Source organism: Geotrypetes seraphini, chromosome 2, assembly GCF_902459505.1.
Source record: "Geotrypetes seraphini chromosome 2, aGeoSer1.1, whole genome shotgun sequence".
Lineage (NCBI taxonomy): Eukaryota > Metazoa > Chordata > Amphibia > Gymnophiona > Dermophiidae > Geotrypetes > Geotrypetes seraphini.
The window spans coordinates 466,820,293-466,835,878 of record NC_047085.1 but is presented as its reverse complement, the minus strand read 5'-3'; positions in this window follow the sequence as shown (position 1 = coordinate 466,835,878).

Genomic DNA, 15,586 nt, shown 5'->3' with positions numbered 1-15,586 from the left:
TATGCCCCAGGTACATTAGATAGACAGTGAGTCCACTGGGACAGATAGGGAAAATGCTTGAAGTACCTGATTTGTAACCTGTTCTGAGCTCCTTTGAGGACAGGCACCAGGGCCAGCCGGAGTCTTAGGCCTCCTTCCCAGTTAATTCTGAGATGCACTAGGAATGGCCTTAGGTATCTGGCCAATTGGAGTGTTAGGCCACTCCCAGTGTATCCCAAAATGCATTGGGAAGGAGGCCTAAGACTCCAGTTGTTCCAGGTACCTAATGTCCCTCCTAAGGGAAGAGCCTTAGGCGCCTGGGCCAATTAGGGCCTTAGGCTCCTCCATGGTGCATCCCAGGATACACTAGGAAGGGGAAGGCCTGCCATTATGAATAGGTGGGCCTACCAGCCAGTGGGTGCAGGAGTCTCTCCAATCGGCCTTACAGCTAAAGGTATGGGAGGGTCAGGGGGAGGTTATTAGGAATATCAACATTTGGGGAGGGGTCTTGGGTTCAGGAGATTTGGAGTTTGGGGGGTCAGGGTGAGGGTTTGGGGGTACTGGCAGTTAGGAGGTCATGGGTTGGGGGGCCTACAGGCAGGAGGGAGTGGGCATCCATCCTGTCTATCATGGGGGCATCCCTCCTGCCGCAGGAGCACTGCCAGCTCAGCTGATTGGAAATAAATTCCTCTGCTGCAATCTGCTACGGCCTGACTTTAGGATACTGCAGCGGGCCTACATTTCAGCCACCTATCTTGGCTGAATTTAGGCACGATTCTGTAACCGGCGCTGTCGTGTGATTGACACACAATCGGCAGCCACTTTTTAGGCAGCCACCGACATAGCCACCGGTTACAGAATCCGGCCCTAAGGGCTCCAATATCCATTGAGATTTAATTGGTGTTATAGCAGTTTACTGTGTGGCAATCGCTACCATGGTGAGGTGAGGTAAATATGTAACTTTCCTTCATAAATGTTTAGTATGATGTGCAGTTAAGGTTGCCAGATTTTCCAATTGGAAAATCCAGACCCCCCTAGGCTCGTCCCCCAAGCCCACCCAGTTCCACCCATCCCCACCCCCAATCCCACCCTAGTCCCGCCCTCCACTGCCTGCTTTTGTCGGACAGGACATCTGCACGTGCGCGGATGCCCTCCTGCCCGACACTGATTTCTTCAAAGCTTTTCCAAAACCCGAACAAAGTGCTGGGCTTTGAAAAGCCGTCCCGGGAAATCTGGACGTCTGGCAAGCCTATGCGCAGTGCTACCCAGTTAAATTTGTTCTCTAAGGGCCTAGTTCTATATATGTCGCCTAAAAGTCAGTGTCAACTAGTGCGGCGCTAAGTACAATTCTGTAAAAGTTAGACACACTGTATAGAATCATCCTTAGCTCCATCTAAGAGACAGTGGCAGTGGTAGCCTAAGGGCCTAAGTGGCAGTGGTAGCTCCACCATCAGAGGCAGTGTTAGGCATTAGAGAATGACACGGTGACAAAATTCATCCCATGTCATTTTCTAGTGTCTATTTCAACCTCAGTCCTTCTACACCAGCATTCTTCAAAGCAAAGCTTGCGGGTCAGTGGTTGTGGCCATTCATACTCTGATTTTTCCTCTCTCCGTAAAGAATGACATGAAGATGGTTTCCCACGGTTATCCGCGGGGACGGGAACGGTGATGAATTTTGTCACCGTGTCATTCTCTATTAGGCATCTCTAGGTGTCCTAACTTTTAGGTGCACTGTACTTATGACAGGATTTTCTCAGCCTACATGCATGAACCTAAGTTAGGTGTCTTAACTCAAAAACATGCCCACGATACACCCCTAATCATGCCCACTTTTTATTTATGTGCTTTGGGCTAGGTGCATATCACTTTATGGTAGACACCTACCAAGTAAGGTGTCTAGCTTTCAATTGCATCAAATTATTGTCAATTAGCTTATTAATCAATTACGTTTGGTACCTAAATCGGCTAGGCATCCTGATGTAGCTGCCTAATTTTAGACAGACTTAAAAGAATGGGGGGTATGTGTGAATTTGGATCTTTTCCAGATAAGCCCCGCCAAAAAGTTAACCCCCGCCACCCAAAAAAAATTATAAAAAAGAGGCGCGATCTGTAGAAAGTAAAGTGGAGGGGTTCCCCCCCCGACACCCCCCCGTCGGAGCCCTTAAAAAAATGATCGACAGTTTATCCTATTTTTTTATAATGTTAAGTTTCATATCCTCTTTTTTATAATCTTTTTTGGGAGCTCCGACGGGGGGGCGTGGGGGGGAACCCCCCCCCCACTTTACTTTATACACATCGCGCCGCGTTGTGGGGCCGTTGTGCTGAGGACTTCACTGGTTAAGGTTGCATGTGCTGGCAAAAGGTGGCGAGGCTTAACTTTTGGCGCGTCCACTTTTTCCATTAGTGGCGGGGCTTATCTGGAAAAGATCCGTGAATTTTAATGATATATCATTTTATGCTTTTAAAGGCAAATCAGAAAAAAAATAAGAAAATAAAAATCCTGAACATTTAACACATCTGATATAGGAAGTGAAAGGAAGGCAAAAGGCTCGTGATGTTCCTTCATATTCTGGCATAAGGAATATAATCAAAGACAGTAGTGTGCCCCAAATATTTGCCTAATGTGATATGGAATACACAAATTGATCTTGAGCCACTGGTTTTGCCACATTGTTTTAAAGGGCTGTCTCTGTTTTAATGCCACGGCATTCCTTTGGCAAACAATAAAATTTGGACTTTGGATTTCTTGCCGTGCATGTCCCAGCACCACCTTTTCCTTCAGTCTTGCAGAAACCAAATCATAAGATTCTTGCTTTTCTTTCTGTAGAGAGGTCTGAACAGCTCAGAGCTTTCATGATCTTTTCATTTTTTGCAAGTTTATGAAGCATGACAATATTCCCTCTGTTTGAGCCCCAGTTCATTCAGTCTTCCATTAGAAGTCTTCCTCTTGTATTACCGTAGTTCTTCCTCTGGAAGTGCTTAGTAAATAGTAAAATAAAATATAACAGATTAGCACAGGAAAATGATTCTTGGTTATTTTTCATGAGTGTACTTGCTGTATATCACTACAAATAACTGTGCTTTCTAAAAATTGTCCTTCATCCCTATTTCGAAAAGCTGAGAGAAGCTAGCAAAATAGTCAGGAAAGAAAAATAAGCAATTTAGTAAAATGAGAGGGGGTGATACAGCATCAGACTCACGGTTGAAGGAGAGGAATACTAGTATGTATAAGCTGAAGAAGAACAAAGAATAATATCACAGAAAACAAATACATATAACGGTAAAAGTGAGGAAAAGAGAGCAAGAGGGGAGTGAAATAGAACACAACCTTGAGACAAGCAATCTTTTGTTTCTATAAACGCAAAATAAAATACATGTAAAAACACATGAATAAAAAGTCCTATACCTATATTTCCCCATATATAGGCCGTGGCCTATACATGGGTTTTACAAACCCCGTGTATGGGGCGTGGCCTAGTTATATGGGGCAGCCTATATAAAACTTTAAAATCATCCCCCCCCCCTCCCTGGTACCTTTTTAGGAAGCCCCCTCGTTAGCGCACGGCTCTGGTCTCCAGCGGTGCAGGGCAGCCGCAATCTCTTTGGCATCCAGCCTGCCCCCCGCACCGCTTGCTAAGTGGCTGAGGTCAGTTCTCGCGAGTGACCTCAGCCACTTAGCAAGCAGTGCGGGGGGCAGGCCGGATGCCGAAGAGATCACGGCTGCCCTGCACCGCTGGAGACCCAAGTCGTGTGCCAGCGAGGGGGCTTCCTAAAAAGATACCAGAGGTTGGGGGATGAATGTAAAAGGCAGGGGAGGCACCGGAAGATAATCCACAGCTAATACCATGGGGTGGCTTATCTTCAAGTTTTTAAACATAGGCCGCCCTTTTCTACGGCCTATGCTTGGGTACGGACTATGCAGAGGGGCGGCCTATATATGGGGAAATACGCTAAACATAATGTCCTTATTGTGGAAGGTAAAAGTGAGACCATTAGATTTTCTGAGGACTGTGTTGGATGGAGCTAAACTAAAAGTAGACAAAGTGATGAGGCCAAATGGGATACATCCAAGGAATTTGAGGAAGTTCCAGTGGCTCTGATGTCTGCCTGTCTAATGCTTCTTTAGAGTTATCAGTTGTCGTAGAGAGCTGAAAAATGGCAAATGTGTTCTCTCTTCATTGAATTATACTCATAGGCCAGTTCGTCTAACCATAGTGGTGAGTTGACCTAGCTGAAACACAAGTTTCTAGAACTCATCGAATTGCAGAATCCCAGGCTGCATATTTGTACTACAAGTAGATCTTATTTGACAAATCAGATTAAGTTATTTTATTGTTTCTTTTATTTATTATTATTTAAGATTTATTTACCACCCTTATGAAGCAATTCAGGAATGTCAAACATAAGCAATGGACAAATACAGCAGTAAAAATATTCACATTACAATATGGCACATTATGCTACATTATAATGTCAAATATTTGAATTGTCAATATAGGGTATAAGCGAAGATGAAACATATACATAGATAAGAGAGAGTAACAGAAATTAGAAAATAAGGGGAGTAATTTGAAGAAAGTTGCACATGTCGTCAAAATGGTGCTTGAAAATTATCTCAGTTAGGATAGGAGTAGATAAACTTGTCCTGCTAGTATGTGCAAAAAGGTCAAAGGTTCCCAAGAGTGGTAGTGAAACAGTGTCCCCAGCAAAGGTTAAATCAATAACCAACACAATAATGTGTATAAGGTAAATAACTATCAGAATTTTACAAGACTTAGGTACCCTCAGTGCGAAGGGACAGCGACGGGAGCATAGCTCCAACGCTTCACGCATCAAGGTGGCGCCGGGAAGGCGTATACCTACACACCATCATAGGGTACCAGAGTGTGTGTTTTTAAATCAAAATAACACTATCACCAACAAAAGCAGTGCAAAATAAACACAGGGCACTATTACAGCAACCAATCAGGGAACCCCCCAGCCAACTCCCAAAAATGAAAAAGCAAAACTTAGCTTCAAAAAAGATTTTCATCCAATGTCCAAGGGAAGTGAGACAGGGCAGATGGAACGCCAGAAGACCAGGTTCAACCAGCCTGGTTTCGGGAACAAGTCCCTTCCTCAGGAACCCATAACTGAACAAATCAATCAATGGCAGTCCTCCAGGAGAGCTGGGAAGAAAGGAGGAGCCCTGTTTCACTACCACTCTTGGGAATCTTTGACCTTTTTGCCTTTTTGTGGGTCTCTTTGTAAGGTTCTTTGGCAATTTTGTTTTTGGAGTCTGCTAGTATGTGCAACAAGTGTCACTGTGTATGTGTGTGTGCTTGAAGTACAGATAGTCTTGTGTTAAACGAAGCCTTTCAGAGGGGCAACTCCGGAGAAGGCTCACTGGCAGGTATCACAATATGTCATGTCCTTCAGAGAGGGTGTGGTTAGAGGTACTGGGTGACCAAAGAGTTGAACTAAGGGAGAGCACTACATAGGGTATACTGCAATTTCAGTAAAGTTTTTGACACTGTTCCATAAATTCTAGCACATTCTTCAAGCTTTGCTAGACCCCTCCTCATGTTATCCCATCTTCCATTGTAAATTCTATTGTAAATTTTAGCATCAACCACAAGGTAGAAGATCTTATCTTCTGTTCTCACAATGTTGCATCGCAAAGTTTGACATCGAATTAAGCTAGTATTAACATCACCAGGAGATGACTTAAAACACTTGGTTCAATTGTCCTTTAATGCAATCAATCCAAATAAGAAAACCAAATCCTTACTATTGAGATGTAATAGAAATAAGAGTCACTGCCGCTGCAGATAAGAATCTGTTCTATATCCAGCTCTCTTGGGCAGGAAAGGCTGGTGAGTTCAGCTGCAAACACTGGCTGAAGTTGTAGATATGGGCATGGTAAAAATGCAATGAAATCACAGGGACTTGAAGTGGCACAAGCAGCAAGAGTACAGGAGACGTATTTATAACGTGAATATTCTGGTTCTTCACAGACATGATTGGGGGCTGGTTGCTAACCCAGTATGCTTGGAGACAAAGCAAGACAATAAAGAAAGCCCATAAGACATTGGGACCAGGGAACATGTGCTCAGAAAGGGTCAATCGCAGAACTACATAAATATAGGAACTTGTAGTCACAGGACAACTGTACTTAATATATACAAACAATATAATCTGCTCACATATAAATCAAAAACGCTAAGCCGGGATAGTGGTAACCTGAAGAAGCAAAAATGATAATAATTGAGGAACCTCGACCCTGAGGAAGAGTCTTGAAACATAGTCAAGTCGGGAGAGGCGACCTGGAGAAAGTCTATGTTCTAAACCAGGGGTAGGTAATTCCAGTCCTCGAGAGCCGGAGCCAGGTCAGGTTTTTAGGATGTCCAAAATGATTATGTATGAGATGGATTTGCATGCACTGCCTCTTTGAGATGCAAATCTATCTCATGCATATTTATTGTTGATATTCTGAAAACCTGACCTGGCTCCGGCTCTCGAGGACCAGAATTGCTTACCCCTGTTCTAAACAAAGATACATTAAAATAAGTGAATTAGCATCACGTTATTTGGAAGGAAAATGTATATTAGAAATATATCTGTGGAAAGTCGTTTGGGTAAATGTAATTATAAAAAGGAAGAAAAAAATATTCATGGACCTGTGAAGAATTGGGCAGCAAGATTGGACTATAAGACTGAAAGTCCATGGCTGATCCATTATATAATCCTTATAGGTGATGACTGCATTTGATATTATAAAGAGTGAAATGTAAGCAGTCTATTTTTAGCCATCGTTTATGTGTTTTGAGTAAGTGTTTCACATTTAAATGGTGGCAAAAACACATTATACGACAGCTCTTCTATAATATCTCTTACAAATCCAAGGGACGATCCTTGGGGCCCATTATCTTCAGAGACAACTCTAACTAGCACTGCCCTTTATTACCTCCCACACAACAAGTTTCTAACTCGGTCATACCATAGAAACATAGAAACATGATGGCAGATAAAGGCCAAATGGCCCATCCAGTCTGCCCATCCGCAGTAACCATTATCTCTTCCTCTGTCTAAGAGATCCCACGTGACTATCCCAGGCTTTCTTGAAATCAGACACAGTATCTGTCTCCGAGGGTACTCGGGTTATTTATAAGTTGCATATGCAGAACCATGTCAAAGGCCTTGCTGAAACCTAAGCATACCACATCTAGCACTCTCACCTCACTCAAATCTTTGGTCATCCAACCCAAAATAATTGCTCCGTTTCATCTAAAAAGACTTACCTCTGCTTAGATCTTTAATCCATTGGATTCCAAGTGCTGTAGTATCCTCAGTTTTAGCATTTTCTATTAATTTATTTACCACTGAGGTCAGAGGTCAGACTAAGGGCTCCTTTTACTAGGATGCACTAGTGTTTTAGCGCACGCAGGAAATTACCACGCGCTACACCACACACTGCACTTCTAGAACTAATGCCAGCTCAATGCTGGCGTTATGGTCTAGCACGCGGGGCAATGTAGCGCGCGCTATTCTGTGCATTAAAGCCCTAGCGCACCTTAGTAAAAGGAGCCCTAAGTGGCCTGTAATTTCCAGCCTCCTCCTTACTTCTGCTTTTGTGAACAGAGGAATCCAATCTGCCCATCTCTAGTCCTCTGGGACCATTCCTGACTCTATAGAAAGACTGAAAATGTCCCTTTCTTTCAAACCTTTAGGTTCAAACAATTTGTATTGATGCAAACACAGCAAATACAACACCAGCGCACCCCCAAAGGTGCACAGTACAAATAATAATGCATCATATACAATAAAAGAGTAACATCAACCAAACTCCCTCCCCTTCCTTCTCTACATAGGGCAAATGAGATTAATGAGGGTGGAAAGATACTCCAAAGCCCTGTACTCTTATGAACCCCAAAAATGTCACACCACCCCTTCCCCCCACCTGAACCACTTATCCTATCTTTGATTAATTGCCAGAACCTTCAATACACCCCATTTCCCCTCCTCAAACCCCCCCTCCTCCTCCCCCCCAATGATACTCTCCACCCCGCCCCCAGTACTCACCCAATACTTTTGGATATATCCCATCTAGCTCCATTGCTTTACCGACTGAAAATCATTTGAGATCTATCTGGCTTCTTTTCCTATTTGTTTACTTTCTGATGTCCAACTCACAGGCTGCCTGTAGAGGGAGTTACAATCCAACAAAGGAAGATAGTTTTGAGGGTGGCCTGAACAGAGGGGCGGCTGCGACCCTAAAAAGGCAATGGTATTACTTTAACAGGTTCGATGAGTGACATTGATCAGGGAGTTAATTTTCATCTCTCAGTTTGTATAAGTTTACGAGGGGGGTGCTGGAAAGTCCTCAGCCCAACCAAACAACTTCCTAAATTCTGAGTGTTGCTTTGCCACTGTAGCTGAAAAGAGTGTTATCTTTTTTCGTTAAGTGCCAATTTGCAGAAACAAAATTCTATGTTCTGACATTGGTTCAGGTCATTGATTGAATCACATCCACCTCATTCTCTTCTTGGTTGGACTGAGAACTTTTCAGCACCCCTCTCATAGATCCAAAGTGGACTGCTGCTGGTGTTCTTCCTGTGACCCTCCTTAGCTCTGCCCAGGCTGAGTATGCAGCCTATAAATCCAGCATTCACAAGAAATAAGATTGGATTTAAAAGTAAATATATTTTTTTATTTTCCTGCTAATCCAGTGAGATTCAGCAATTCAGCTTAGCAGCGCTAAAAGATTAGTAGGTGAAAGTTTCAGTTACTGCAAGAGGGCCAAACCTAAATTCAATATGCTTTGTGAATAAGTGCGATAAAAAGTACAAGGAAAAAAACAACTTCCTGAGTTTATCTGTAGTAAAAAAAAAGAGAGCGTATGCATGAAAAAAAAGCACCTGTATAACTGCATAAAGAACGCACAATAGGTTTGCCAATAGCAATTCAAAGCAAACTTGGCATAGGCACAACGTCTTTCATCGTACAGATTTCCACTGTTAAAGCACCAGGAAGCACAGTATGAATAAGCGGCAGACAAAATGAATGAAAGGCACAGGGTTCAGAACTCGATGTAGATGTAAGAATAAGGAGAAAATGTTTTCATTATATCACACGAAGAAGTAAGAGCCAGAAGGGTTCGACTACAGTATCCTAGGCCGCTATTAGATTGAACAGACATGCAACGCATTATTCTGCAATCTATGGAAATAGCCAATGCACAACCATATTTGCATAAAAACACTCTCAGGGCAATCAAGATGGCAACTGCCCAGAGAGCACCTACAGTATGTGTAGGGTTAGCATATGGCTCCAGAAAAAAGGAGGACAGATTGAGACACCCGGGTTTTACTTCCATTGAAAGCAATGGAATTAAACCCCAGATGTCTCATCTGTCCTCCTTACTTCCATTGCTTTCAATGGAAGTAAGACCTGGATGTCTCAATCCATCCTTTTCTTTTTCTGGAGCCATATGGTAACCCTACCTATGTGGCACCATTTGGTCAAAGGAGAATGGGCACCTAGTTTCCTTTATACAATACTAGCACAACAATTGAAATACATGCTTATAAATGTATTTATTTATTTCATTTTCTATCCCACCCTCCCCAAAGAGCTCAGAACAGGTTACAGGTTAACATAAATAATATACAGTTAACAAGTTACAATTTCCCATAGTTATTGTACAAGGTTGGGGTTTTTTTTTTTTGGTACAAGTTTTTATCCTAACTCAACACATATTAGGGATCTAATACCAATATGCATAATATACAGCAGAGTTTCTCAACTTCTTCACGCCAAGCACCTCCTAAGTCTATCAATTATCAGCCACATACCCTGTCCAAGCTCTGCCCCAGGCCCACCCAAGCTCCGCCCTGATCCCATCCCTATAATAATAGTACTAATTGTAATGCGGTTTCTTCCATTCATTTTTCATATACATACAATATAATCTTATTTATACATAATGGTAACCACAAAATTAAAAAAAAAAAACAAAGCACACTACACAGAGAAAATAATAATTATCATTTATATTTGGGGGGGTTTCAAAGAGGTCAAGGCAGATGACTTTAAATATGCAATGTCACCTCAGTAACAACTATAGAAAAATAGACAAATGCAGTGCAAAATATAGAGAGCAGATATAAATTCTCAAAATTGACACATTTTGATCACTAAATTGAAAATAAAATAATTTTCCTACCTTTGTTGTCTGGTGATTTCATGAGTCTCTGGTTGCACTTCCTTCTGACTGTGCATCTAATACAGTATTTTGCTTCCTCTTCTCTGGACCTCATTCCCTTCCCCAACCAACATCTTTCTCTGTCCCTCCATGAGTCCAACTTTTCTTCCTCTCTCCTCCCTCCCCATCGGCAACATGTCTCCCTCTCTCTCTCTCACTGTCCATCTGTCTTTCTCGCATTCCCTCCCTTGCTGCAAAGGGAGTGGGGAAAGAGAGAGAGAGAGATCCACCCCGTCTACTGCCACATCCAACATTTCTCCCTCTCACTTCCCCAGATCATGTGCAGCATTTTTCACAGCCCCATGCCCATTTCTCCTATCACTCCTCTCCGGCACCATTCCACATCTCTCCCTCCATCACTATGTCCAACATTCCTCCCTCTTGCATCCCCTTCAATCTGTTCCTCTGTTCCTTCTCCGCCACCATATCCAACACTTCTCCCTCTAACCCCCATGCATTTGTACCTCTCTCCTCTCTCTCTCTATTCCCAACAATTTTCCTCTTTCCTCCTTTCCTCATGTGCACCATCTTTCTCTCTCACTCACACACTCATGCCCAACAATTCTTCCTTTCTATTCCCTCCATCCTAGTGCCCCCTTCTTCCCTCCCTTCTGTGTCCCATGTTCATACCCCCTCCCTTCCTTCTGTGTTCCGAGTTTGTGCCTCCCTCCCTGCCTTCCAGCCTTTGTCCCAAAATCGTGCCCCTCTCAAGTCCCAATGCACTTCTCCCACCCCCCTTTCTCCCTTTGTCCCAAATCATGTCCCCTTTCTCCCTTACTTGCTCGCTCCAGGGCCACACTCGCTTCCTTCAGGGCCATCTAGTTGGGTTGCTCCTTCCTGCCTTCAGCGGCATTTGTTGCAGGGATGAGCAGTGGCTCTTACATGCTGCACATGGCTGACCCACAAGCCTTCCTTTTGACATCAGAGAAAAGATAAGTGCCTTCCTCCCTTTAGCACCTTAAGCATTACAAGCACTATATATTTATATTTATTGTATGCTATGAAATTAAGTCTACAAAATTAATTTAGAGCACATGTCACTTTACCAAAAACCAATGATGAACTTTATTACCCTAGTAAGGACACGAAAGCTGATTTAAGTAGTGTCTTGGGTATTTGAGGTCTGGTTATTCAACTAAACTTGATGTTAATTTGTTTTCTTGCTTATGCAATTAGCTGTATAATATGACCATGTTACAGAGCAGCATTTAGGTGGAGTTTTGATATTTACCTGCATAAATGCAAAATATTTACATGCGTAACCAGCATGTAAATGTTAGCACCCACTTTATAGAATTAATCCCAAATGAAAACAATGCACATTGATATGAGAATAAATTCTGCACCCATTCATTTCATCCCCTGACCTAGTTGGAATTCTAAAGTGTGTAACTGTGCTAAAGTGCATTTCAAGTGATAAATAGTGCAAAATGCTTGAAGATGTTTTTCCTGTGTTTTGCACAAAGTGCACCTTTGCAAAGTCAGTTTGCAAAAGTTCCCAGTTTGCTATCGTAAGCGTTCATGTGAAGTACAATTCTTGCAAAGGTGTATGTAAATTGTGTAGTAATGAGCTACTGCAATGCAAAGTCATGCAAAGCAGCTGAATGAAGAAACAAATTGAAAAGACTTTGCAGATTTCCAGGTTTCCAAGTTTTATTAAAGTTAAATCGCCGATACAGAGGGAGAATAACAACAACTGAAGAAGTGCAATCATTTTGACTAAAGATGCCATAGGGAGAAAATTCCATCTTTGCACGGTGACAACACTAAAAATTAAAAGTGCATTGTCTGACCTGAATCGGAGCACCCCACACCCACACCTGATGCACTTCCTCAGGGGAACCTCAACTCCCTGGTGACTCAATAAGACCACTGACCCCTTCTCCCAGCACCAATGCAAGCAAAACTTTCAAAACCTCCCCTTCCCTAAAGCCATGTGCTTTGTCAATGTAAAGGGCCAACTGGCATCCTCTCCCATGGTACTGCCCCATCCAGCATACTGACTCACCAGAATGGGTCTAAGAGCAATGGGAGCTTGTGCCCGTATTTGGTAATCTGATCCCCTAGCAGTGTTACCATAAGAGACAGACAGCCTCTGAGGCAGAAGCAAGCGAGAGTCACTTCTGCCCCCATTGCTCCCTGGACCATCTAGCTGAGTCAGACCACTAGCATAATATTGATGATGATGTTGAAATGATGATTTGGTATTTAGACCATGGAATGGATTGTTTGATCTAATGCCTTTCTACTTTTTTAACTGTTGAAATTTAATCTGATATGCCTACATATGCTGATTTGGTATATTGACATCTATTATGGGGGGATGTTAATATAGTTATTCAGTTACATCTGTGTGACATGCATGGAGATCGTAGGGAGTATAAGATACACGTATATAATATGTAAACCGCATAGTTGTAGGCGGTATATAAATTTTTTAATAAATAAATAAAAATAAATATTGAGGCAGCTACTGGGGAAAAGGATGAATTTCTGAAAGGGAGAGGGCCTCAGAGAAGTAGGAAATTTTTAAGGTTTTATCTCCAATTTTTTTTGGGGGGGCATTGAGACCGTTGTGCCACCAGGGCGTTGGTGTTCCACCCCCTGTAGGGAGATTCTCCGATTCAGGCCAGAGAGCCTTTTAAATTCTAGCATTTTTATGTGAAAAGGCATGTTTTAAAATTGTATTTATTTTTCATTCTTTCCCACAGCCTTGAATGGGTGAAGTTATTGGTTGTGGCAGCATGTGAAACGTTCCCTGCATATTTGTGTCTTTTAACTCATAGGCCGTAGAATGTGCCCAACACAGCATCAGCAGCAAGAAAGCTTGGGGACAGGGCTAGGGATTGATTGGTTTTGGCCCTCCAACTGTACAGATAGTCCTCTGCTCTTGTTCTAGCTATACTTCAGAAAAGCAGCTATTAATCCTCAAACATTTTCACAGGTTAACGACAGGGATGAGCTGTCATTTGGGACAAAATGATGTTCACAAATAATGATGGTGCATACTTCTCTTGAGGCCCTGATTCTATAAATGGTGCCTAAAACTTAGGTGCTGAGGAGCATGTCAGTAAGCGCGATTAAAGTTAAGCGCACTTTATAGAAACGCACCTAGTGGCGACTAAAGCGGGCATCTTAACTTTGGGTGCACCCTATTTATGCCAGGGGTTTTCTTGGCCTAAATGAGTGCGCCTAAGTCCAAAACAAATACTTGCATGACAAACATGCCCATGATCTACCCCCTAACCACATCTACCTCAAAATGGTAGACGCCTACCATCTAATTAAGTGCAATTTATGTCAATTTTTAATTAAAAGCACCGATTAAGCCTTTTAAATAATTACTCCCCCTCCCCCTCCCTTTTACAAAATCAAAGCGCATTTTTTTATGTAGGCCGTGGCAGTAACAGCCCCTGTGCTCATAGGAATTTGTCGGAGCTGTTACTGCTGCTGCCGGTGCTAAAAATCACACTACAGTTTTGTAAAAGCGGGGATAAGTTAGGCGCACTCATCTAGGAGCCTAGCTTTAGGTGTTATTTATAGAATCTGGGCCTGTGTGCCAAGAGAGCTCAATCTTCTTAAAGAGCGTATACTCTTTCTCAATAGTAGTGTCTCGCAAACTTTCCGGCCGGCAGCACACTAAATCCGAGAGGCGCCCAGAAGTGTGCGGACGTCGCCGCAATTTACATCACGTGCATGCGTGACATCATCGCGTCGACATCCACGCACGTGCTGAGGCCCATCTGGCCGCGACCCGCTTCGGTGGAGGGATCCGAGAGGTGCGGGGAAAGAAGAGAGGCATCGGCATAGCACAGGAAGTTCCAAACCCCTTCGTGACCAATTCTCAACACTGACAGCGGGGATGGGACGATGGACTCTCCAAAACAAGCAGCAAAGAAGGATATATATCAACAAAGTTTATTATATCTTTTTTGTCTCTGCTTTTACATTGTAGTACATATGACCCCTGATGTAGACATTGTCGACGCCGAAACACAGTGCTGTATCGGATCAATTTTATTGCGAATGGACATAAACTTTGTTGATATATAGCCTTCTTTGCTGCTTAATTTGGAGAGTCCATTGTCCCAACCCCATTGTGGTTTGTTTGTTTTTTTGCTTTGCTGTTTTCATGGGTTTACTCTACTGTGGACTGTTTTCAGGCCAACACTAACAGCGTGCACATAATTTGCCTGCTGTCACTCTTGAGCATTGGTTGCTAAAAGCAGACCAGTGTTTCTCCGGCACTGGTCCTCTACAGCGCCAGAGTTTTGTGCATCTGCCCCTGCAAGTCAAAGTCAGTGGAATGGTGAGTGCCAACCAGTGGCATAGTAAAGGGGGAGGAGGTCTGTCCACCCCAGGTTTGGTATTCCTAAAGGCGCATCACATCCCTCCTCCTCTCCACCCCACCCCCCATTCCTCTCCTTGCCACGCGTGCACCCCTTGCCTTCCCCCCATACCTTTTTTATTTCCCCAGCACAAGGTTGCTGCCCTAGTCCGCATCAGCACTCCCATTGACGTCACTTCCAGGAACCGCGCCTAGGAAGTGACATCATAGGGCAAGCCGGCACCAACGTGGGCATGCTGCTCATGCCGGAGAAGTTAAAAAGGTACGGGGAAAGGGAAGGGAGCACGTGTGTCGCGGGGGGGAGGAAGTTGAGAAGAGGATAGGGAAAAGGTGCCAGCCACTCACTTTTACTAAGCCAGTGGTGCCAACTTCCTCTCTGTGCCAGGAGATAATACTTCCATCCAGGATTCTACTTGTACAAAAGACAAGCAATCGTAACATAAGGAACGCTTAACATCGGAAAGAGAGTAACCATTACCAGCAAAAGGTCAAAGCACATTAACCTCATTGCCATCCATTAAGAGAGAAGCCAGAGGTTCATTAATTAATTAATTTATTTATTTATTTTGATTTTTATCCCGTTCTCCCAGTAGATCAGAACAGCCTCCAAGTAAACAATCACAGTGGAGTATATTTGGACAGTACAAAGATTATACAGTAGTTCAAGTACGGGAATTCTACAGCAAATTAAGTACCGGTTAAGAATGGACTATACAGTAATTTAAGTAGGGGTTTAGGAAGGGGGGAATAAGGGAGAAGGAAGGGGGGTTTAAGGGTGGATTGCAGCTAATGTAGCTAAACCATATACACAGAGAGGAGAGAGGATACGCAATATCTGGGAGAGACCAGGAATCCTAATATTAAGGAGATTAAGATGGTGGAGATAGAAATAAATAAGTATGTGAAGTTCTTCTAAAAAGACCTTCCAATGTTTGTCTGATGAAATGTTATTTATTTATTTATTTTTTTAAATTGAAATTTTACAAATACAAAAGAATAAGAATAAAACAAAAC